General features: G+C 41.8%; 1 protein-coding gene across 1 annotated transcript in view; it reads right to left on the reverse strand.

Moving 5' to 3' along the window:
• The window catches only part of PSMB7 (proteasome 20S subunit beta 7), a 62,745-nt gene that overhangs the window by 31,557 nt on the left and 18,672 nt on the right, over positions 1–12,516 (reverse strand). The window lies entirely within an intron of this gene.

A 12,516-nucleotide genomic window follows, 5' to 3' on the forward strand; every position in this document is an offset into this window, starting at 1 on the left:
AATTTCCCGTGTTCTATGCTGTGAGTCTAGTGCTCCATATTGTGCCTTGGCAGGCTGCTGGGTACAGCACTAAATACCAAGCCAGTTCGAAAGAAAAGATTGTTTTAATGAGCTGGCCCTAGTAGAGTCACCTTGACACGCAGGGAAGAAGCTACCGCAGCAGCAATGGTAATAGGACCGCGAGCAGCAGCCACCAGGTTATTTCAGCTACAACTGTAAAACACTTTATTGTGTGGCATTTATTTGGAGCTATTATTTTTAGTTTGTACTTTGAAGAGTAACAGCTGAATAGACAAAATGACAAAGAAACAAAAATTTATTATCACAATAACAAATGGCTGAAAGGTTATGCTGCATAGATATTAACAGATAGCAAATTTATCCCTACAAAAGTCAGATATAAAGGCATTACAAATAAGTGTGGGCTCCCTTTGAATGGACGCAAAAGGCAGGTCAGCACTACTTGAAAATTTAAATTTGCTTTGTTCAGAAACCAGAGAATCTTTAGAAAATCATCATCTTGTCTTTACAGGTCCTGGTAATATTTCAGGATACTCCACTTTTGGAGAGAGGACAGAGTTGCCCACAATTTTTTACTCCAATTAGAAGATTTTTTTGGCATTTATTACTTTTTAACTTGTTTTGCATAACACTATCTATTTAGCTGGGTCACAGAGAAAACCATATTTTCTATTTAAAATGATTTGTGTACATCGCTTGACCACCTCAATGGTTTAGCAAAGGAAAAAGGCAGCGATTAAACAGTTTCAAATGAGGTGTCCTGCTGATTTTATCAAGTCTGCTGAATGTATAATGAAAAAGGAGAAGCTGACAGCAATGCCGTGTTGAGAAAATACAGACTACCTTATCTGAACCATTTAAGGAGGTCCAATTATAGATCAAATTTAAAGGGTAGAAACAGCAGATTTACAGACACAAATCAATGAACATGGTAATCCCAATGAATATGACAGATACTCCTGTTAGGGAATATTGCTGCGGTTGAGGATCATTACCTTCACAGTACCGGATACATCACATCTAAAGCAGTGGGAAGCGTCAAGTGTAGACCGGCATTACAAGCAATGACTATTCATTTAGGCTTTGGGAGCAAAAGGCAACCCCGTTTTCCCCCCTCACAATTTTTTTCTCCTTTAAAAAAAAACTAAAATGGTGATCTAAAGGGACATTAAAAGCCCTCTGAAAAGAAGATAGAAATTAAACAGATATAAAACTAGCACACTCAGATAAAACTGGCACATATGTGAGAGTAAATTCAGCAAAACAAACCTCTGAATTTTAAAGTAAACGTGTCCTTGAAGATGTGGAAACAGGGTCAAACTCCACCAACGTTTTGTGAGTCACACGTTTACTATGAGATTCGGGGGTCGAGGGGGAAAAGTCACCTCAGTTGCTGTTTCCAGGCCCAGGTGAGAACCAGTCTCAGACTTGCCAGTAAAAGCAAGCGGGTTTTGTGTGGAAAGCAAAAGACAGCTGCCATGAACGAACAAGGCAACTGCAAATGAAGAAATCCCAGGAAAAAAATACTTCTAGATATAAGCCAGTCCTGCAGCGCATTCAAAAGCAGGCTACTTCCAACAGAGTCCAAGAATATCTCCACAAAGAGCCCAAGGGTAATCAACCAGAGGCCAGAAATAAACATTCAAAAAAGGACAGGGAGAAGGCGGGTATTACCTACCAGCTAACAACTTGTGGAAAACCGTAATGAATTATTGTTAAAAGAAAAATCAAGCTTACCTTAAGGGTATTTTTCCTTAAAAATCACTAGCGGTTTTTTCCTCTGGGGCCATTCTTTCTTTGGCATTTCACAGTAATTTTTTTCCTCTATTTTTCCTAGGCACATATATTTCCTTCTGCTCAGCTTCACTCAGTAATTTAAGAAATGAAAAATATTTCCCTCCCAAATAATTATTCCTTAAAAACCTTTTTCCTGCCTAGAAACAACTACAGACAAAATAACACACTAAACCCACAGACTCTTGGAACAAAAGAGTCTATGCAGTGTGGGGAGCCTCTCCACATTATCGGACAGGCAATTTGTTGTTTTGTTTTGAAGAACTGAAAGGTATAACATGAGTAAACATAGGATTCAGGGCTCTAACTACACCGTATCTCTGGCTTCCCCTTTTTATACCTCAAAGACAGACACAGACACACACACACACACACACACACACACACACACACACACACACTCTCACACTCTTCCCACCACCTCGAAATTTTCTGAAAAGCAGGAGCTTCCCAAGCTTCCCAACCTGATTCTGCTTCCCATGAAATCAAAAACAAGTGGGCCCCAAAATAAACTTGAAAAGAAAGGGAAATTCAACATTAAAAATAATTTCTAAATCACTTGCAAATTAGCTCCTGCTCCCAGCTTTTCAGGAAAGGAAGACTTTGGCGCCCCCTTTTCAGAAATACACAGAAGTGTTTGGAGACGGAAAACCTGTCAACAGGTTTCTAGGTACCTCTGAATGTGTGTCTGCCATTTAGAAAACTGCGGTGAGAATCGCAAATACAACTGCAATTGCACAAAGTGGCAAGAGAACAGAATTTTAAGGCAGTGCAGTAGGGGACACAAGGAACAAGAAGTTGGCCATTAAAAAAAAAAGATGGTAAACTCAGTGAGACCAGTAATTAAAGACAATTTCATTCAAGTTTCCTAGATACTGGTCCAATATCCAGAACTATACACAATAAATCACCAGCCACATCCCATTCTAGTGCAGCCACCATGTGACCTGTAAAATGTTAAAATATCATATCCTCTTTTCTCCATAAACCATTTATAATGCCCAGAGACATTCTGTTATTTCAGCATCAACTACCTAACCTGGCACTCTCTTCATAAACAAAACCAAGGTGAAAATCTTTTGAAGGATTATTTGCTCTGACTTTTTATCCAGAAGCAGGGACATCTTAGACAACAGAACCATCTGGTTTCCATTAAGGAACAGATACACAGAAAAGCCAGGGGACAGTGTGGCCAGGGCCAGGCCTCTGCGGCACACTCAAGTATGCCAGTGAAGGGAAGGCATGTCAGAGAGGACATGCTCTTCACAAATGCAGGCTATGCTCCATGAGCAAGGGTGAAGCCTCCAAGAACTTACACTCCAGTCAGGAGAAGACAGCCAAAGAAGAACAAAGGCCTTCTGCTGAGCACCTGCCATGTGCCATGCAGCCTATTTTATGTCATTCCATCATCCTCATAGCAACTCGCTGACCTGAGAAAGCTCCTTGTCTAGGACTACAGGAAGCAAGCACGGGGCAGGATTCCTGTCTCAGGTGTGACCCCATGTCATGCTCTCATACAGAAAGTCCTACATGCCACAATACAGTTGAGAGAGGACACGCAAGACCTTCCATGACCGAGTCTCTATCTCCTTCAGCTCCCTCCCCTCCCTGATACACACACCTGATAACTCCACCAACACCACACTGCCCATGATTTCCTAAATGCCCATGCCTGTTCAAGCCTATCTCACACTGCACATAGCAGTCCATTTGCCCCGACAGTCCACAGAACTCCCAGTCACCTTCACACTCCAGCTGAGACACCACTTTTTCCTAGAAGCCTTCCTTGGTCACCCCCATAGGGTTTATCACTCTCATCGCTGCAGCTTGTCCATCCTGTCCTCTCTCCAGCCCCCATCCCCAGCAGTCTCTGACACACGGCAGCATTAGGAGAGATGCTTACTGAATTAAGCTGTACTAAAATGTGAAGCCAACTGTCCAAAAGAAGCCAAAAAAACTCTGAGCTGGCCCTGATGGAGTGAGGATAGCAGTAAATGCTTTGGTAAGGTATAATGGAATCTTTATTGCCTAGTTTACCATACTAGCCTGAATATAAGACAAACTCAAGTGTAAAGTCAGCTCAATTTTTAAAAAAGAAAAAAGGCTTTAAAACCACAAAACCAGGTCCTATTGTATGTCCTAGTCCAGTCAAACCACTGTGGTATCATCAGAGTGAACAGCCCTTCCTGGATTTCTGCATTACATTAATACTACTGACGTTCTGAGTCTCATCAGTAGTTTCCATGAAGCTGCTCCTTAGCAACCTTCACCAAGCCTGCCTTTTGAGCATACCCACAGTTACCGGGTACTCAGTATTGCTTCCAGAACAAAGCTCTTTAAAACAGAAAAACAAGGTGCAATTCAGTGACCAGTACTTGGAGGTGACACATAGTGAGGACACTATGACAACCACCTAGTTCCCTCCGACTGACCTCCTACATCCACTGCCCTCCCCCAAGCCCACCCACACACCCTGCTCAACACTCCCAACTCCCAACCCACCCAGAGCCGGGCTGTGGAGAGACAGGGAGGCAGGGAGGACAAATGGCTCATCCCCCTTCCACCTGCAGAGCACTCTCCCATCCATGGCAGACACTCTCCATGGCTGCTCCAGCTAGGTGCTCTTTCAAAGAGCTCCTCCTGCAACCGATGCCCTGTGGAGTCCTGGAGAGAGCATTCAGCCTGCTTCCCGGCTCTGTCAGGGCCGGACTCACCCACAGACCCTCAAGAGGATGCTCTGTGTCACCCACATCTGCTGAGCACCAGGAGAAGGGGGTCCTAAGCACTGGTTCCACAAGGACCACACCTCCAGCCAGTCTGTTAAAATCAAACATCTTACAACAGCAGGACATTGGCTTATGAAAAAAAAAAAATTACTAGCTCCTCTAAGAATGTAAAATAAAAGCTCTGAAACTCAGAAAAATACATGCAGAACACTAATAACTAAAAAGAGTTCACAAATAAATACATCAAGACTCCAACGGAGAAGACAGTAGTCTACAGAAGAGAAAAGGCAGAGGCCTATAAACACACTAAGCAGCACTAATAAAGTTCACTAGCAATCAAAGAAATATGAATTGAAGTAAAATAATTACCTTTGCCTTTTAAATTAGCAAAGATTAAAAAGAATAATAGTGCTGACAAAGGTGTGATCAAATGGGCACTCTGACACACTTGGAGCAGCAAAAATGGATAGAACTCTTCGAATGGGCAATTTAGAAACACCAATTGGAAATCATACAGCTATACATACCACCAAACCAGCAAGCCTGTTAGGAACTTATTCTAAAGAAACACATGGACAAGTACCCAAGTCACGTATCTAAAAAGATAACTGTTTGGATTAGAGGGGGAAAAAATTCCTGGGAGGTAAGCGTAAAGGTTCAACAACCAGGAGCCAGGAAAAATAAACAATAAAATACTATATACACAGTCATTAAACATGACAAACTAGAAGTACATTTTTTTGGCAGTGGATACTCATGCTATAATATTTAGTTGGGGAAAAACATGTTCCAAAGCAAAACTGACAGATACACTTATGCAATATATATTATACAAACCTGGAAGCACATAAATCAAAATATTAAGTTTATTTCTGGGTAGGGCTATTTTCTTTTTGTTTACTTGTATCTTTAAATTTTCATTCAAAGTGTATGCATTAATAGCCATTTTTTAAGGTATAATCTTGGAGAAAATCCAACATTGTGAAGGAATGGAAAAAGCAAGCAAAAGACAAGACTTCGCTAGCTGTCATAGTCTTTCTGTACAACAGCAGCAGCAGGCAGCTTAATCCTTAAACTTGTATATGAGGGCCTAAAGGTCAATCCATGCATGAGTCAACAGACTCAAAGAACAGCAGCAATCGATCATCACAAACAAATACACCATGTCTCTCCTTACCACCGTGCTTAGGAGGGCTTCCTTAGTACTGTCTTAGAGGTACAATCATCTTAATAATAAAGTCTGCGGCCAGGCACGGTGGCTCACACCTGTAATCCCAACACTTTGGGAGGCCGAGGTGGGGAGATCACCTGAGGTTGGGAGTTCAAGACCAGCCTGACCAACATGGAAAAACTCTGTCTCTACTAAAAATACAAAATTAGCCAGGCGTAGTGGCGCATGCCTGTAATCCTAGCTACTCAGGAGGCCGGGGCAGGAGAATCGCTTGAACCCAGGAGGCAGAGGTTGCCGTGAACCACCATTGCGCCATTGCACTCCAGACTCGGCAACAAGAACGAAGCTCCGTCTCAAAAAGTAAAAATAAAATTAATAATAATAATGAAGTCCCCTGAGCATTTCAGCATGGAGCTAGACCCCACTTATCCAGAAGTGTGCTCAGTGGCAAACACAGCACGGAACAAACTGCAACAGATGCACACAGTACTTAAGAACTTTCAAAGCACAATCACATCAGTTTTGCTTGCTCTTCAGGCATGGCAGGTAGTAGTAGTCCCACTTTACAAAAGAAGAAGAAAGCTCAGAGATAAGGAATGTGCCCAGATCACACAGCCAGTGATGAGCAAATCTGGGATTCTGAAGCCAGATCTTTCTGAATTTAAAGCGTGCGATGTTCTTTCCATTCCACCACGTTTGCCTCTTAAATAGCAAAGCCAAATGCTTGAAATCAAGATTAGCAAGTAAGCCTGGGAGAAGGAGCTATCTTTTCTTAGCTCCCCACCCCAAAAAAGCATGCTTTCAAACTTGCTTTTTCTTTAGATTTCAGCTAAACGATTACCACACACATCTGGATACAGTTAATTTGTATTGTTTTGCTTGGAAATTCAAATGAGACTGGAATTTAGTTAACTGTTTTAAATGATTAAACATATGCCAGTCACTGTTTAGCAATGCCACTCAAGTATCTGTTATAACAGCATTTATTTTGAAATAGCCTCATTCGAGAAAAAAAAAAAAAAAAAACTAACTAACTAAAATTAGTCTCCATTTTCTAAAACCTCTGAAAGTGTTTCCATCTTAGCTTACCAGGATTAGTGATTCACTTTGAAACTAACTCTTTCTGAGAGAACAATCCAATTCAGGATGAAATCTGAAATTTTACAATCTAGATATTGCTTTTACTTGTTCTGTACATTAAAAAATGTGTTACTTTTATAAGTCTGAGTTCACTAAAATACTAAACAAATTTAGCAATTCTATAATCTATATTATTAGACATGCTAAAGAAACAGTAAAAGACTGAAATAATTTCCTAAAACCTGCTGCTTCTAAGTCAAATGTCAGGAAGGACTTGAAAGGTAGAAATTTGCTTTTTCTAATAAGGGCTGTGCTCATTAACTCTCAAGTTGAGAAAGGTGAAAATGAGGGTCTTAGGTCCTGAACACTGAACTCAAGTACTGGGAGTATTTGCCCCTTTTACAGATAAGAAAATTGAGACTCAACCGGTTTCAAATGGTTTGCCCACGGCAGTAGAGTCAATGGGAGGTGGAGCCAAGATTGAAGGCTAGGTCCTGTTCTGAAGCATGGGTTCTTAAGCTCCTGCATCTTTCAGAAGGGCAACTTCCCACTCTTTCTTCAGACAAACCATTTCTAGGTCCCCATGCAGCAGCAGCAGGCTCTGGGAACACCAAGAGGCACAGGAGGTGGCCCAGCCCTGGCGCTCCCTAGCTGGGCACATCACTCCGAGCTCTGCAGGGCTTCCAAAGTTGCTCCAGGAGGCACAAGCAACCGCATCAAGCACAGTGTGAATGCTGCGACTGTAAACCAAGCGGCACAGCAGCCCTACCAAACTGGGTTCCTTCCCTGCACAAAGGGCAGGGGACAGGAGGCACCCTCTTCAAAGGGTGGCTCTGAGGGTTGCATGAGACACTACATGTAAAGCAAAATGCTGGGGACAGTAAAAGCTCAAGAAAAGCTGGCGGATGAAATTCCTCTCCGACAAGGTCCTGGCCCTTCAGGCAGCTATTTTATACAATCACTCTCGGCCAAGTCCCAGGACTGGCGGCTTTCATGGAAACAGAGGTCTTCAGAATTTCTTCTCTCAAAGTCATGAAGTTATGAGAGGCAGCAGGAAATGGATTTCTACTGCTTTTCCCCAAATCAATTTAACCAGATCTTCTCAGGGAAAAAAGCTGCTCCTTCTGCTAAAGAGTGGTCCATTTTAAGCATCCAAGGACCTGTTTGCCACCGTGGCCTGCCAAGGTGTAAGATGTATGCGGCGATAACAGAGTCACACACACAACTTTCTAATCCATCAGTGTCAGCTTTCCCTGACAGAGCGCTTACTCACACTTGCTCATTGTTAGTCAACTGGCCACTCGTCCTGGGTAAAATTTGGTGCTTTCCACAGACCCACAGACTGGGATCATTTTTCACTCCAATCCTGCCTCTAAGGCCTCGTCTCCTGGTACCGGTGCTTGCTCTGGAGGCCGACAATGCCAATGTGTGCAGAGCTGATTGATGAATATAAAACAAGGCCGGTGCCGGGGGACCACGGCCAGCCACTAGAGAGCGGTGGAGCACCTCTTACTGCTTGGTAAAACAGACACAGGCTTTAAATGGTTTAATTGTATGCATGCATTTCATTATAAGTCTTGGCCAAAAGCTTCCTGGCGAGGCAAGCCAAGCAATCAGACAATCTTGCATCGCTTGCTAAAATCCAGATTTGTCCTTTGTCAGCATAAACAGTTTAATTTGATGTTTTCACTCCTGAGTAAGCACTGAGTATTACATTTAAACCCCTCATGAGGGGGAAGAATGCTTCTTTTTCATCAGCAAATGTACCTCAATGTCAAAGTCTACCTTTAATTCTCGATGAATTCAAAAAATTATTCCATTTAATATGCTAAAAATATTTCTTAAGGTATCCAATCATTTCACTCAAAAACCAATTCCTCAAAAAATGGAATTCCTTTTCTAAATGTAATGTAGTCAAATAGGAGTTATATTTTACTCTAATAATTTAGAACACCACTTGAAGGGAACAGGGATTTTTCTTACAGTTGCAACATCTCATTGACCTGACAGGTTATAAACACTTATTCTTCACAAAAGACTATCAATCAAGGCATCAGGACCTAAAATGTGAAAGGTTTTATTAATGCATTTTAATGAAATGTCAAAAGATACGTAGAGAGAACATTTTTTCCTTAAAACATAGGAGTCACCTACCTCTACTGACAGGATAAAATGGAGGATGAAAATTACCCTAAAATGCACCTATCTTTATCAGTCCCCGACACCACAAGGTCCCGCCAAGAAACTGAAGCTGAGTGCAAGGCACACCCTGCTCTCCTGCTGCAGGAGTGTGGGGAGCTCCCGGCACATCTCTCACAGGTACCCTTTACTCGGGTCTACACTTAAAAATAGCTTCCCAGATTTCAGGGCATTCCACTTTGCAGGCCTTTTCTAAGTGTTTATGGCCCTCAGAACCCCCAAAGACCAAAGGGGCATACATGTTAATAATTTATAGAACACACCTAGTTTTAATCATAAGATGGATCTTTTTCATAGAGCTTGTGAGCAAACCGTAAGAAATCCTGTTTACTGAAAAAAATGTGCAGCTCCAACCATTTTCTCATTTTTAATTAATTGATGGACTATATGGTATTATCTTCATTGTATGAATGGAAGAAGCTGAAGTTCACAGAAAGGAAGGAGGCTACCCAAAGTCATGCAGCCAGGAATGGAAGATGGAGGCGTGAACTCAGATTACTCTATGAAACACACACTGAAAAGTCTTCTGATGCCTAAGATGTCTGACCAATGAGGAAGTAAAAGGCCATCAAACACCAGGTCATAAGTGTATAAAGGCGCTTTCCATTAGCAGGGGTGACTCTGGTACAATCCTGAAACCAGAGCACAGGCGTCCCCAAACTTTTTACACAGGGGGCCAGTTCACTGTCCCTCAGACCGTTGGAGGGCCGCCACATACTGTGCTCCTCTCACTGACCACCAATGAAAGAGGTGCCCCTTCCTGAAGTGCGGCGGGGGGCCGGATAAATGGCCTCAGGGGGCCGCAGGCGGCCAGCAGGCCAGTTTGGGGACACCTGCCAGGGCAGGTAAAGATGAGCTAGCTAACTTTACTCTCTCTCAGTGGGGTTTAAAGCAAAGAACTTTAAACTGTGAGCATTTCCTTTAACTGTTCTCAAAAGTACTCTGGCAAGGGTTTTTACTTGGTTGTAGGCTAAGGACAGTTCAAATCAGGAAACTTCGTGTTAAAATGTCAGAACGGGAGAAAAAGAGGAAGAGTTCCAACATATTAATTCAATATCTCACCATTTTGTCTATAAAAGGCATTTAATATTTTTTTAAAACAGAATCAAGAACAAAATCCAATCTAATTAGAACAGATTTAGAACTTGCAAGGGCGGACTATATTACATTCCCTGTAACAATATGATGAATTTTAGAAGTAAATATTTTCTCATTTCCTGATATAACGGCACCATCTATTGGCTTAGTACCACCTTTGCAGCAACCAGGAAATGATGCATTCATTCAACTTTCATGTGCTTTTGCTTCCCAGTTGTTTTATCCTGGCACTCCATTGCAACGTAATTTTAAGATATAAAATCCATTCACTGCACATTTTTAATCTTCTAAAGTACATCTTATATTAATTAAAGCAGGAAAAAGTGCCAGAAAAATCTTGAAGAGAGCTGCACACAGAAAAATGAATTGGCACTAAAACTATCAAAATACTATGCACCAAACATCTACTACATGCCACATACAAAAAATTTTTATTGGTACCTCACTTCATGCTCACACATGGAGAAAGCATAGGACAGTTCCTCAAGTCATCATGTTACAGAAGAAATCGTGTTCACAGTCAAACAGCTAAATGAATGTTGGACTTAAGATCTGAACCCAGGCTGAGCGTAGTGGCTCATGCCTATAATCCCAGCAATTTGGGAGGCCAAGGCAGGAGGATCACTTGAGACCAGAAGTTCCAGACCAGCCTGGGCAACACAGTGAGACCCAGTCTCTACCAAAAAAAGAAAGAAAGAAAAAAGCAGTGGTGGTGCGCCCATCGTCCCAACTACTCGGGAGGCTGCAGTGGAAGGATCACTTGAGCTCAGGAGTTTCAGGGTACTGAGAGCTATGATCATACCACTGCACTTCAGCCTGGGTGACAGAACAAGACCCTGCACCTAAAAAATAAAAATAAGTTAATATTTTTCAAAAAGATCTGAACCCAATCTGACTTCAAAAACCAGTTCTTTTCACTCAGCTACACTGCCTCAAAAAATGGCCAAGAGCAACATACGCACATAAAAAGCCCACAGTGATTTACAGAGCGTGGCATAAAATGCAACATTTCAACATCCCAAAAACCTGTGACCTTTCCAAGTCAAAAAAAGTACCTTCATTTTAGAAAGAGGGGTTATGAGGTTCCAGAGGTTAGGTGACTAGGCTCTGATCAAGCAGAGCTGGGACCAAAGCAAGGGCTTCCACCACTTTTTCTAGAATCCTAAGTGATACTTCAGGAGTTTACAGAAAAGCCCACTCCAGACAGTCACTGGCTATGTGGACAAAGCTCCTGCCGGAGTAGGGTTTCCTAGACTAGCACAGCTCCTCCCTTGCCCAGCCCCTGGCCCACAGAGGGCAGGGGCACAAACACAATCCAGTTCCGACAGAAACACATGCTTCTAAAGCCTCCTGTACGTAGTCAACCACATTGCTGACCCCAGGACAAAAGAATTTCCAGCAACACACAGCTATGAAGTCCATATATACGCCCTCTGAGGTTTTTATGAACTAAATAAACATGCTAAATTTACATCCAATTTAAGAGTTGAAAATGAATATGGAAGAAACATTTGCAAACTTAAAAGTGCAATAATTTGATCCAGTGCAGGATAACTTTCAAAATCAAGTCATGAGGAGATATCAAAACATCTATACCAAGGTTGTACTTCACTATAAAAATACAGGAAAGGTTGTACTTTAGTGTAACAATGGCAAGTCCGAACTCCCTATCGATGTTCCTAAGTTCTCACTTAATTTTAAGATTCTTTTGCCCACAAGGTGAGACATTCAGTATGTTTCCTACTCTGTCCCACATCTTTCAAACTGCTTGGGGGCCCTGTAAACTGGGACTCAGGAGGTGCATTCCAGTAATTAGGAAACTGTATAACCAGTTTATCTGGAGAGAGAATTTTACCTGGATGGCCCTGGCAGTGACCCCAAGTCTTCCCTAATGGTGCATACCAATGTTTATTCCTTAAGTTAGTATTCCTAAATTGTCCAAGGACCTCATTTTCAGGAATGTCATGCTTGAAATTTTATTCATGTTAATTCTCTATGTGGATAAGCAGGCAAAAACAAAAATTTTATATACCTTGCCCATGCTGCTACAAGGAACACTGCCAAGCTAATAGCAAAAGATGGTCCCTAAGCTTCCTCTGACACCACTTCAGCTTGCCTAATAAAGAAAAGCTGGCAAGTTCAAAGAATAAGCTAATTAATCTGAGAATTAAAAGAACCCACATTATGTCTATAGAAACATAACTGAAATGCTTTCCCTTTCTTAATAAAGTCAAAAAAATTTGACTTGCCTAGCTTTTAGCAATCAAATGAATCCATCACCAGCAATCTCTTCCAAATTACTCTCTTAAAAAAGAAGGAAATGAAACCAAAGGGATCCTTTTTCTTTCTGGAGAAAAAAAACCACATGCCATGTACCAACAGGAAAAAGTCGGAGACTGAGGTTCCCATTCCAACTCATGTACTTCC

Source organism: Saimiri boliviensis, chromosome 2, assembly GCF_048565385.1.
Source record: "Saimiri boliviensis isolate mSaiBol1 chromosome 2, mSaiBol1.pri, whole genome shotgun sequence".
Lineage (NCBI taxonomy): Eukaryota > Metazoa > Chordata > Mammalia > Primates > Cebidae > Saimiri > Saimiri boliviensis.